This window comes from Arachis duranensis, chromosome 2 (assembly GCF_000817695.3).
Source record: "Arachis duranensis cultivar V14167 chromosome 2, aradu.V14167.gnm2.J7QH, whole genome shotgun sequence".
In the NCBI taxonomy this organism is placed as follows: Eukaryota; Viridiplantae; Streptophyta; class Magnoliopsida; order Fabales; family Fabaceae; genus Arachis; species Arachis duranensis.
In genome coordinates, this window is record NC_029773.3 from 35992961 (window position 1) to 36005705 (window position 12745).

Sequence of the window (12745 nt, forward strand, 5' to 3'; positions counted from 1 at the left end):
TAAAAATTTTCATCCTCAAAAATTAAAGTAATACACAAGATCTTATATAGTTTTAATACTTTACTTTTGAATACTTTAGATAAGCAAGAAGTCTTGGCATATATATCATTTTCAAATACTGGATACACTATAAGACCTAGATATAAGAGAAAAGTGTGGTGTAAAATAAAAGTTATAAGATAGGCTCAAAATAAGGAAGTTACATAGGTTTAATACTTTACCAAGACTTGAAACACAAGAAGCTGCAAATTTTCAAGATAGGTGTATGCAAAAATAGGGTGGTAGTTCAGGTGGTAAAAAGGTTGAAAAATAGGTTGGTATTAAAACAACAGGGTGACGTTCACATACAGATCTCGTACCGACTTTAAAGCTTCAACCTTCTAACTCCATCAACATATATCTTCACCATGCTTTATCGAGCAACTTGTCCGAGAGTTCTCAACCTCATCAATCACTTTGTATACCCACTACTAGTCACAAGCCTAACATCTGCAGACTCTTTCATGAGAACCAAACTTTCACAACTTCCTTTAACGTCACACACTTACAAGATTCACCTTCCACATCCACGAACAACGTCTTAAAGAACTAACGTATTATTTGTTAAACCTAAAGGTCACACGTAACATTAAAATAAATTTTGAGTTTATTTAGATGGATACAAGACCTTAGAAAAGAAGGACAAGCGACAAGGACAACATTTGCAGAAGTTTGAGAGAATTGTTAAAATTTCAAGTAGATGAGAAGGTAAAAGCAATGAAGGGTGTTGGAAGAAAAATCGATTGAAAACTTTGAGAGAAATCCCCGAATCAATGAAATTCGATTAGGAATAATAAGAAGAAAATAATAAAGCGGTTTGAAACGAATTCAAGCTTAGTTAAAAAGTATGAGATTTATAGAAAAGGAAAATCCAAAGCCAATGATGACGCTCACAAGGTTTAAAAGTATGATAACATCTTCTAATACATTGAATATAAGGAATAAAAAACACAAGGAAAATTATCTCATGTTCTAAAAGAAAGGTATACACCAAATATTTTGTAAAATAACGACAAAAGCATGTATCAAAAACTGCATTATGGTTGAAAGAGAATTAAGTTGCATTATGTCAAAACAATTTCCAAGTTAAAGACAGGATAGGTGAGGTTTGAGAAATGAAAAATCAATTGGGTTAAAGCCAAAATAATTTCTCGAAAATCTCAAAAGACATTTAGTTACTCAATCAAATAAAGTTATACAGTGAAATCGCGGAAAAGTTGGAAGGAATTCAAAATCTGTTGGAAGAGGAAAGTTTGGGGCAAAGTTTTTAACTACATAAAATCTCAAAGTTCATATTCAAATAGAACGTGTAGAAAAGGTACAGTAAAGTTAGGAAAAATTCAAACTCTATTTAGAAAAAAATCCAAGGTAAATTCTCATAGTCAATAAAGGAAATAAGTGGCGCATTACAGACAGACAGTCTTTTTGTTAAATAAGGAAATTTTTAGAATTTTCTTTAAAAAAGTGCATGCTAAATTCAAAACAACGTTATCAAGTTTAAAGAATGGATATGGATACAATTAAGCAAGAGAAAAATTGATTTGAAATTTCTTAATAAAAGGAATCCAAAACTTCTTTAAAAAGGTTCAAATCAAAACTCTGAGAGTATACTTGAAATCACAAACTCACAAGAATATTCAAGAAGGTTAAGACGCGCTAAAAAGGAAGTCAACTCATTCAAGAAATGAACTTAAATCAAGGAAATTCAAACAGGGTTCACCAAGCATGCAATGTCGAACAAGCTTTTAGCTGATCCAAAGAAATACAAACTCATAAAGAAAGACAACTCAACCAATAGCAAATTCTCAAGAAAGAATCTTTGACTAAAGAATTTTAGTAGAAACAATAAGAGGATAAACGGTGCACCATATTGGAACAAATTCAAGCTTACTCAAATAAGTATGAGATTCATAAGAGAAGTGAAACTGAGATTAATGATAATGTTCATAAGATGTTAAAGAATAATTAAGAATAAAATCAAGTATGACATCCATAAAAACAAAAAGCTTAAAAAATTAGTCCATCCTAAAGGGAAAGATATGAGTCTAGTATTTTCAAAAGAACAACAAATGCGTAAATAATGTGTTATACTAAACCATATTAAAATTAAAATAAATTAGGTGAAGTTTGTGAAAAGAAGATCAACTGGAATAAAGGCAAAAATATTTTCTTTCAAGAATTTTGAAAAATACCTAAGTACATAATCAAGTAAAAATATGCACAAGAACGATAATAAAGTTGTTAGAAAATCAAGTTGTATTTAAAATAAGTATATTTCTGTTGATTAATAAAAGAATAGGCGATGTGTTGGAAACAAACAGTTGTAAACTGAATAGGAAGTTTCAAAGTTCATATAAAAGAGTGTATATCAATTTAAAAACGGTTTTATTAAAGTTTAATTTAAAGAATGGCTGTAGATATATTCAAATAAGAGAAGAATCGGATCACAATTTCTTTAAAAGTACTCGGAACAAGAACTTAAAAAGGTATACTGCATCAAGACAAGTTCAAAGTTATGTCAAAGAATACATGAATCAAGAAGAAGAGTTTAAATAGAGAAAGACAAATACATCAAGGATTTTAAGTAGGCATGTGTAGTTAGGATCAAACAAGAATGCATATGAATAGAAGAATAGTGTTAGAAGAATCAAAATATTATCCAAAAGAAATAGCAAACAAGAACTTCAAGATAGACTATGAAAGAACTAGTCACATGACTCCAGCAGAATTCAAGACACATAACTGAGCAACCTCAAGAATTAGTTTCTAACGTTCCCACAACCCATGATTCATGTTACCTATAACTCGTATCTCGTCTATGACAACCCATTAGTGCTTCCGTATACATAATCCACTAGTTTTAAGCCGACTAAACTTAATATCAGGGAGTATGCAATGCAAGGCTAACGACATCAATCAATAGATCATTATGTGCATAAAGCTTTAACTCTCGTTATTAGGACAAGGCCTACAACATGACAGACGGTCAGAATATACAACTGAAGCATAGTTAATCCATTCCTCAGAGTCTACAGGAAAGACTGCTCTAATACCATAAAATGTAACACCCTTGCTATAAGAATGTCACACTTCCAGCTGCGTCACTCTAATAGTTTAGGTATTACGATGACTTTAAATATATTTAAGACTAAGATAGGAGCTTGACTAAAACATAAAATCGTATAACCTTTCCAAAGGGGACCTTTTAGTTGAAAACATAAATACGTACATACAGACCAGATACAATACTTACAAATCATATATATAAATAATATTAATTTACAAGCGTTGCATATCACAATTTCTATCCCTCTTACAAAATTTGTAAAGATAAAGGCGAGGAAAACATAATATCTAAAATAATACAAAATATCATCTAAATAGAAAATGAAATAAACTCTTCATAACTTTTTTGTCCGTATCCTGAAAAGGAAAAACCTGTAAGGGAGTGAGAGCATCGTTCTCGCTGGTTCTCACTATAGGGTTAGAGAATTCCTATAATAAGATAAGTAAAATAAAACTGTGTTCAAGGTACAGAGATTGTTGCTCGTCTTATGTATCCTTTCAAAAGCCAAAGATTTACAGTCAAAAATTCAAAATCCTTTTTAAAAGAGAAATCAGTTAATTCTTCAAAATCAAAATCCTTTTTCTTTCTTATAAAATCTTAAAAGTTTTTCTGGACAGTATGAATGACCAACCTGTTCCAAGCATAGGTTCATTAAGTGTATGCTGAACTGGCCTCAGGCCCAAACAGCTCAATCAACATCCAATTCACTATAATCCAACCAATTTCACTCACAAACACAAGTAATGAGGTTCAAACACAATCAAGGAAGTTACACAAGTATAGCAATTAGCAGTTAAACATAATTATTCACATAAATGCATATGATGAATGTCTGTCCTATTGGCTGTGATATCACTTACCAACACGACAAATTCCCATAGAAATGTTGCTTTTGGTCATGTTTATAAATGGGAACCCCCTGGAATATAGTGCCCGGCTCACTTTCCCTGAGATATAGTGCTCAACCACTTTTATGACCAAAAGTGTGTGAGCGGAACTTCTACCACAGCCCTCACACCTCAGCATAAGAGGGATGAACACCACGCCTTATGCCTACAACTCAGTATAAGCAAGACGAACCACCGCCCCTTACGTCTACCAAACAACATCTCATCGACATCAAATCTCTCAGCATAAGCAGGACGAACCTGGCCCTTATGCCTATAATTCAGCGCAAGCGGGACTAAACCCTACCCTTATTCCTACGGTACAGCAACTCATCAATCTCAATAATATCCATAATTAGTCAGACTCAAATCACAATCAAATCGTTCTTGACCGATTTACTTTCAATAACCAATGTATTCAATTCACATCTTGCCAAGAATCAAGTTTCTTTAAATTGAATTTCCTTTCAAAATAGAGCTTTTTATATAAAATTTTTCCAAAACTTCTAAACAACTTCAAAACCATACAAATTTTGAAATATCTTCTAACAGACTGAAATCATTCATTTCTAAATCAAGATTTGGTAATAAAACTCCACAGCAGAGTCTCAAGATTTTAAAAGAGAATAATCTATCTCAATTCCTTAAATTCATTGAAAATACTTAAAATCATAGCTTCTTGATTTGAATTAATTAAGATAGAATTTAAATCAAAACCAAGTCATGTAACAAAAAATTCTAGAACCAACTTTAAAATCTCTATTACTTAAAACAGAACCTATCCATTTGAATCAAAACCACTTCTAGATTCACTTTCAAAACGTCACAAACGGATTTATTCAATCAACATCCAATTTCTTTTAAATTCACTAAAACTCTTCTGAATGTGATTCCTCAATCGAATTCAAAAAATATAAACCCTTTTCACATTTAATTCAACCTCAAAACATAATTCGTTTATTAATTAAATCAAAATTTAAACAATTTTTTTTCAATAACTTGCACTCAAAATATAATACTTTTCTTAACTAACTCAAATAAAATAATATAATTCTCAAATTCATAATTTTCTAAATAACCTTTCAAACAAAGTCTCAGATTTTATAGAAATTTCGGCAATACCTCCTGTAAAACTTGGACTTTGCCACCCTTTTTGGGTCCCAACCAAACCATTTCATAACCCTTTCCAACGGGTTCAAAACCAAATCAATTCAAAAATCAAGCTGATTCCAAAAAGACATATCATTTTCATATCTCAAGGAAACCGATTCAAAATCAAATCATTTGTTCTTTCAACAAATTAAACTCAGTTCTAAAACTTTAAAGAAACAATTCAGCAATCTTTCATTTATCAAAACCAAATAATAATCAAATCAAACAAACAATCATATTCATCCAAAATAGCCAGACAATACATAAGACTCATACAATCACTAAAAAGTGTATTTCTCACATCAATATCCATTTATAACAATTCCAAAGTAAAAAATTGAGGTCTTAGAAAAAACCTTACACGATAAGTCGAACCTGAAACCTAACGCACCAAAGAAACCTTTTCTTTTGGCCAGAAACCAGCAACAGCCGAAACCATAGCTTGGCTTACCTCTGTCACAATAGAACAGCTTTTATCGCAACATGCGGCTCCGATAACTTAATCCTAAAATATTAACGTCACAAAAACCATAAAACACATAACGAAATACTAACGACGAAGTTTAGGAGACAGAGATACTTCATATGATTTGCATGATTTTACAATTCCTTCCCAATTTTATTCTATGGTTGAAAACTTACTTCCTAGACATTTAAATTATATATATTTTTAATTCCCCTTTATACCATTCGATGCCATGATCTATGTGTTAAGTGTTTTCAGGCTTTATAGGACAAGAATGGCTTAGATGATGGAAAGGAAGCTTGCAAAAATAGAAGGAACGCAAGGAAACAAAGAAGCTGACCAGTGAGAAGTGGCGCGCGCGCGCACCTAGCACATACACGCAACAAGAAAAAAGGACAATCGATGCGTGCACGCACCTGGCACGCACGCGTGACATGCGCGACCTGCAGAAATCACAGAAATTGCTGGGAGCGATTTCAGGCCAGTTTTAGACCCAGTTTTCGGCCCAGAAACACAGACTAGAGCCAGGGAACAGCAGAGACTCAGGACACATTCACATTTTGCATAGTTTTAGTTGAGTTTTTCGGAATCTAGAGAGAATTCTACTTCTTCCTCTAGGTTTTCTTCACATTCATAGTTTTAGAGTTTTAGTGCTTTGCTTTGGATATTGAGAAGATTCATTACCTCCGTTGGAGCTTCCTCAATCTTGTTTGTCTCTCTATTCTTTACTCTTTTATTGCCCATTGACTCTGTTTAGATAAGTATGTTCATGATTTTGGGATTTATTAATGCAACAAACCATTTCTATTTTTAATTGAATTTTAGTTATTAATTATCATGTCTTTCTTTTATTCCTCTCTTAATTCTGTGAAAGTTATATTCATGATAATGGAATAGTTCCCTAACTTGATTGGGAGTTGATTAAAAGAAAAACCTTGAGTTGGAATACTCAAGTGTTAATATTAATTGGAAGTTGTTGGCTAATTCTCCTGTATTCGACTCTAATCCTTTCTTTGGAAAGGATTAGGACGCAAGCGATAGGATTAGTTTAAGAGTACTTGACTTTCCCTTATTATATAAGGGATAACTAAGTAGGATAATAATCCTTTTATTATTACACTTGTGGGAGTTCAACAGGGATAGAACCTCCATTTAATATTCTCCTGGTCAAGACTTTTATTTAAATTACATAAATTCTCAATCATTTATTTCTCTGTTTCTCAAACTCAAAAATTTCTTGGAAAATCTCTGATTAATAAAATAGCACTCTTTCTGCAACTCATTGGGAGACGACCTGGGATTCATACTCCCATATTTTATTTCTAAATTTTGTGACAACCCCTTCTAAATTGATACGCAGAATCAACATTGGTTAAGAGCTATACTTGCAACGTTGTTTTCTCTATAAACTCTTGATCGGTGATTTTTTTGGACGTCAATTTTTGGCGCCGTTGCCGGGGAGTTGCAATAGTGTGCTAATTTATTGGTTGGAATTTATTTATTTGCATTTTATTTTATTTTACTACTATGAGCTGTATGTTTCTTTCATTGAATGACGCATTCACTACCTGATCCGAGCCTACCCATATTTGATCCTGAAATTGAAAGAACTATCTCACGTATAAGGCAGGCTCGGCGTCAGTTAGTGATGTCTGAGGACGAATCTAAAACATCATTTAAGGAAGAAACAAGCTCTTTTCCTATTGATTTGGTTGATTTATGCGCAGAGAATATGGCAGCTCCCAGGAGGATTACTCTCCAGGAAGCAGGAGTTCCGGACTTTACACTACTACCTTTCCAAGTGTATCATCCAAATCTGGGTGCAGATATTGAACTGAAGACTGCACTAATCAATATACTATCAAAGTTTCATGGCTTACCTCTCAAGAGCCTCTCAAGCACCTCATGAATTTTCAGACAGCCTGTTCTACTGTTAGGCATAATGGTGCAACTGAGACTTCTATTCTGCTGGCCGCCTTCCCGTTTTCTCTCGAGGGAAAGGCGAGGGAGTGGTACTACACTCAACCTGATGTAGTTGTTACTAACTGGGACACGCTTCGAAGAGAATTCCTAGAAAAATACTTTCCAGCTGAAGTTACTGATAGAGTGAGGAAAGAAATTTCAATGATTATTCAAAGGCGAATCAGAGACTCTTTACGAGTATTGGGAGCATTTCAATAATCTCCTAGACGCGTGCCCCCACCACATGATTGACAAGTTGGTGTTGATCATCTACTTCACGCAGGGCAGGAAGCCTCAGGACAAGACTACATTGGATGGTTCGAGTAATAATTCTCTGAAAAAGTACAAGACCACAAAAGAAGCATGGCAACTGATCGCCGACTTAGCTGAGTCCGCTTGGAATCACAAGCACAACAGGAACAACCACCCCAAGGCTGTGGCATAGGTTTCCTCTAGCAGTGAGAATAATGCTCTCACACAATCAATATATGAGATGACCAACCTACTGAAGCAGATACATCTAGGCCAACAACAATCTCATCCCCCCTCACCACATCATAGTCAACAACTGGTTCCTTAGAGAATATGTGGAATATACGCTGATTATAGTCATTACAATGATGAGTGTCCACAGCTCCAACATGAGGACAACACCGTGGCAGCTACTCACAATTTCTATGACCGCCCGAATCAAGGATACTATCAACAAGGCGGCAACTATAACCAAGGTGGGAACTTTAACCAAGGTTGGAGGGACAACTATAACAGAGGAGGCAGAGACAGCCAAGGAAATCAGAGGTGGAATAATAATAATAACCAGCAGAATCGGTATCAGCAGAATCATCCCTATCAACAGCAGAACCAGAACCAGGCTTACAAAGCACCTCACCTAAGGCAGTCCCAAGCGTCTCAGCAGACCCCTCAGATTACTTACCCCTCTTCCTCTTCTAATGATGAGTTGCTACACTCTATTGATCAGAGACAGAAGACCATAGAGAAAAACCTTACTTCCACTTTAAACGGTCTGAACTCTACCTTGCAAGCTCTTGTCTCATAGATAAGATCACTGAATAACTCCAACAACCAACTTTCAAGCTCTGGTGAAATTCCTTCTCAACCCTTACCCAACCCCAAGGGTGGCATCAATGCCATCACCTTAAGGTCCGAACCACACTACAAGAGAGGACTCCTGAGGAGCCAAGGCCAGAAGAACACGCCCCAGCTGAAGACATGCTTGAAGTGGAGGATGTTGAAAAGGAAGATGAAGTAGAAGACACAGCTAAAGAAGAAGTAACTCAACCAAAGAATGACGCACCAGAAGGAGCTAAAGCTACCAAAGACGCCACCCCTATCCCATTTTCACTTTGCAAGAAATCCCAGAAAGCAGATGGAACTTGACCCAAAAATGGTAGAAATCTTCAAAAAGGTTGAGGTAACTGTCCTCCTTTTTTATGTTATTCAGCAAGTACCTAAATATGCGAAGTTTCTAAAGGATTTGTGCATACATAAGGATAGGATTAATGAATTAGAAACTATTCCTTTAGGTAGTTCTATATCTGCATTGATGGGGGATATACCTGAAAAATGTGGTGATCCAAGTCCATGCATGGTTAACTGTACCATTGGAGATGTAATATTTTCTGACTGCATGTGTGATCTAGGAGTGTGTGTGAGTATTATGCCCTTGTCTATATATAATGCCTTGAGGCTCCCTCTCTTAAAAAGGTCGGCATTTCGTTTTGTATTAGCAGATAAAAGTATTATTACAGTGGTTGGAATTGCAGAGGACGTGCTGGTGAGCATTAAAGGGCACACATTTCCCATTGACTTCTAAATCTTGGAGATGTCCCAAAATGACTCAGGGAAACCGTTATCTATCTTGCTCGGAAGACCATTTCTGAGACATCCAAGTTCAAGTTGAATGCATTCTCAGGAACCTATTCTTTTGAGATAGACAGCCGAGCAGTAAGCTTCAATCTGAATGAGGCTGTGAAGCACCCTCCGGAAGACCATTCTATCTTCCAGTGTGACATAATTGATGAGACAGTAGCTGTAGTTCACCAAGAGAAAGTAGAAGAGCTGCACATAGAGCAAGGTCCAAGTGTGGGGAACCCCTCTGAACACAATGAGGACATTATGCCATCATCACTGGCTCCAGACGATCTAGTGCCCGATCAAGAGCAAAAATTGGTGTTAAAACCCCTTCCACCCCACCTCAAGTATGCTTACCTTGAGGATAATCAGAAGCTCCCAGGTATCATTGCTAGGGAACTCACAGCCCAACAGGAGGAGCAGTTGCTTAGTGTGCCGCGAAGACATAAGAAAGCAATTGGGTAGATCTTGGCGGATATAGTAGGCATCAGCCCTCAAGTTTGTGAGCACAGAATATTTTTAGAAGAGGGAGCAAGGCATGTTCGTCAACCCCAAAGAATATTGAATCCCACCATCTTGGAGGTTGTCAAGAAGGAAGTGACCAAACTACTGAAAGCAGATATCATCTACCCCATCTCAGATAGAGAATGGGTCAGCCCAGTGCAAGTGGTGTCCAAGAAGTCTGGAGTCACAACAGTAAAGAATGAGCAAGGAGAGCTCATAGCAACTAGAGTGCGGAATTCCTAGAAGGTGTGCATTGACTACAGGCGCCTCAACCAGGCCACTCGTAAGGATCACTATCCCCTGCCATTCATTAATCAAATGCTGGATTGCCTGTCAGGTAAATCGTATTACTACTTTTTAGATGGTTACACAAGCTATTTTCAAATTCATATAGCTCCTGAAGGATCAGGAAAATACTACTTTTACATGTCCCTTTAGAACTTATGCTTACAAGAGAATGCCTTTTGGCTTATGCAATGCACCAGCTACTTTCCAAAGGTGCATGATGAGTCTTTTCTCTGATCTTATTGAGATTTGTATGGAAGTTTTTATGGATGATTTTAGCGTATACGGTGATTCCTTTAGCCTTTGATTGGATAATTTATCTAGAGTCTTAGACAGGTGCGTTACATCAAACCTTGTTTTGAATTTTGAAAAGTGTTATTTTATGGTCAAACAAGGCATTGTTCTAGGACATGTTGTCTCTAATACTGGTATTTCTGTAGATCCAGCAAAGGTAAATGTCATTTCTAGTCTGCCTTACCCCTCCTCCGTGAGGGAAGTCCGTTCATTCCTTGGTCATGGAAGTTTTTACCTGAGATTTATCAAGGACTTCAGTAAGGTAGCTTTACCTTTATCTAGACTGCTGTAGAAGAATGTTGAATTTGAGCTAAGTGAGGACTGTATGGAAGCGTTTGATAAGATGAAGATCGCCTTGACTCAAGCTCCAATTGTGCGAGGACCAGACTGGAGTCAGCCCTTTGAGATTTTGTGTGACGCCTCCAACCATGTTGTAGGAGCGGCGCTGGCCCATCGCACAGGTAAGGACCCTTTCGTAATTGCATAAGCTTCAAAGACCTTTGATGTTGCTCAGTCTAATTACACTACCACTGAAAAAGAGCTTTTAGTTATTGTTTTTACTCTAGATAAATTCTGAGCCTATTTATTTGGCACTAAAGTGGTAGTGTACTCAGACCATGCAGCTATCAAATATTTGTTAGCTAAAAAAGAGTCCAAACCAAGGCTGATACGTTCGATACTATTGCTGCAAGAATTTGTTTTAGAAATTAAGGATAGGATTGGTTCTCAGAATTTAGTGGCAGACCACTTGAGTCACCTTGAGCACAATAAGGATGACTCCACTCCTATCAATGATGCTTTTCCATTTGATAGCTTGCATGCAGTATCTGAAGTAGTTCCTTGGTATGCACTTGTAGCTAATTGTCTAGTTAGTTATACCTTCCCTCCCAATTTTACTAAGCATCAAAGGGAAAAGCTGAAAAGCGAGTCCAAATATTATATTTGGGATGATCCATATTTATGGAGGTATGGTGCTGACCAGATAATTAGAAGATGTGTGCCTCAATCAGAGTTCCAGTCCATTTTAGAGGCCTGCCACTCCTCTGAGAGTGGTGGACATTTCGGCCCTCAAAGAACAGCTAGAAAAATTTTAGACTGTGGCTTTTGGTGGCCAACTACTTTTAAATATGCTGTTGCCTTCTGTAAATCTTGTTCCCCATGCCAGAGGTTTGGTAATATATCCAAGAGGGATGAGATGCCCCAACAACTTATGCTGTTCTGCGAGATTTTTTATGTTTGGGGTATTGACTTCATGGGTCCATCTCCCAACTCTAGCAGCTTCTTATATATATTATTAGCTGTAGATTATGTTTTCAAATGGGTGGAAGCAATTCCCACCCGTACTGATGTTAATAACACTGTTGTCTCCTTTGTTAGAAACCATATTATATGTCGCTTTGGATCACCCTGAGCAATCGTGGGTGATCAACGCACCAATTTTTGTAATAGGAGATTGACCACTCTACTGAAGAAGCATGGCATTATTCACAAGGTAGCAACTGCTTACCACCTGCAGACTAACAAACAAGCAGAGGTGTCTAGTGATGACAAGTCATCATATACCCATTTTTCAAGCTAATTTCACTTGTTTTGTTAGCATTTATGCACTTTCTTGCATCCTAAGTAAGTGATTTGGAGTGAAAATGCATAACTTCTCTAAATCAAGCAACCACCATGAAATTAATGTTAATCCATGAGGTTTGAGCTCATTTTAATTGAATTTTAATTGATTTATAAGCCTCTTGAATTTAGTGATACTTTGAGTGGTTGTTTGGTTTATTGTAGGTGAAGAAAAGAAAAGAAAATGAAAAGCGTGGCCTAAGAAGCGTAACACAAGAAAAGGAAAGCGTGGCCAAAGAGGAGAGAAGCGTGCCACAACTAATGGGGGAAGCAACATTGCCCTCCACAAGGGCAGAATGCCCTCTAGGAGGGCAGCATTAAGTGACCAAGCCAAGGAAGGCAACTCTGCCCTGCCCACTCCAAGGGCAGAGCACAAAATGGTGCCTTGGAGCCAAGAGAAGCAAACTCTACCCTGCCCTTGTGGAGGGCAGAATCGGGCACTTCAAGGAAAGAAATCAAGAAAAAAAGGTCACCCATGCATGCCACAAGGTTCGAACAAAGAACCATGAGGAAGCCAAGCCTTGAGACCCACTACCGTGCCAAGAAGCCAAAAAATAAAATAGCGTGTTTGCACTCTCCCAGGTTCGAACCCGAGAC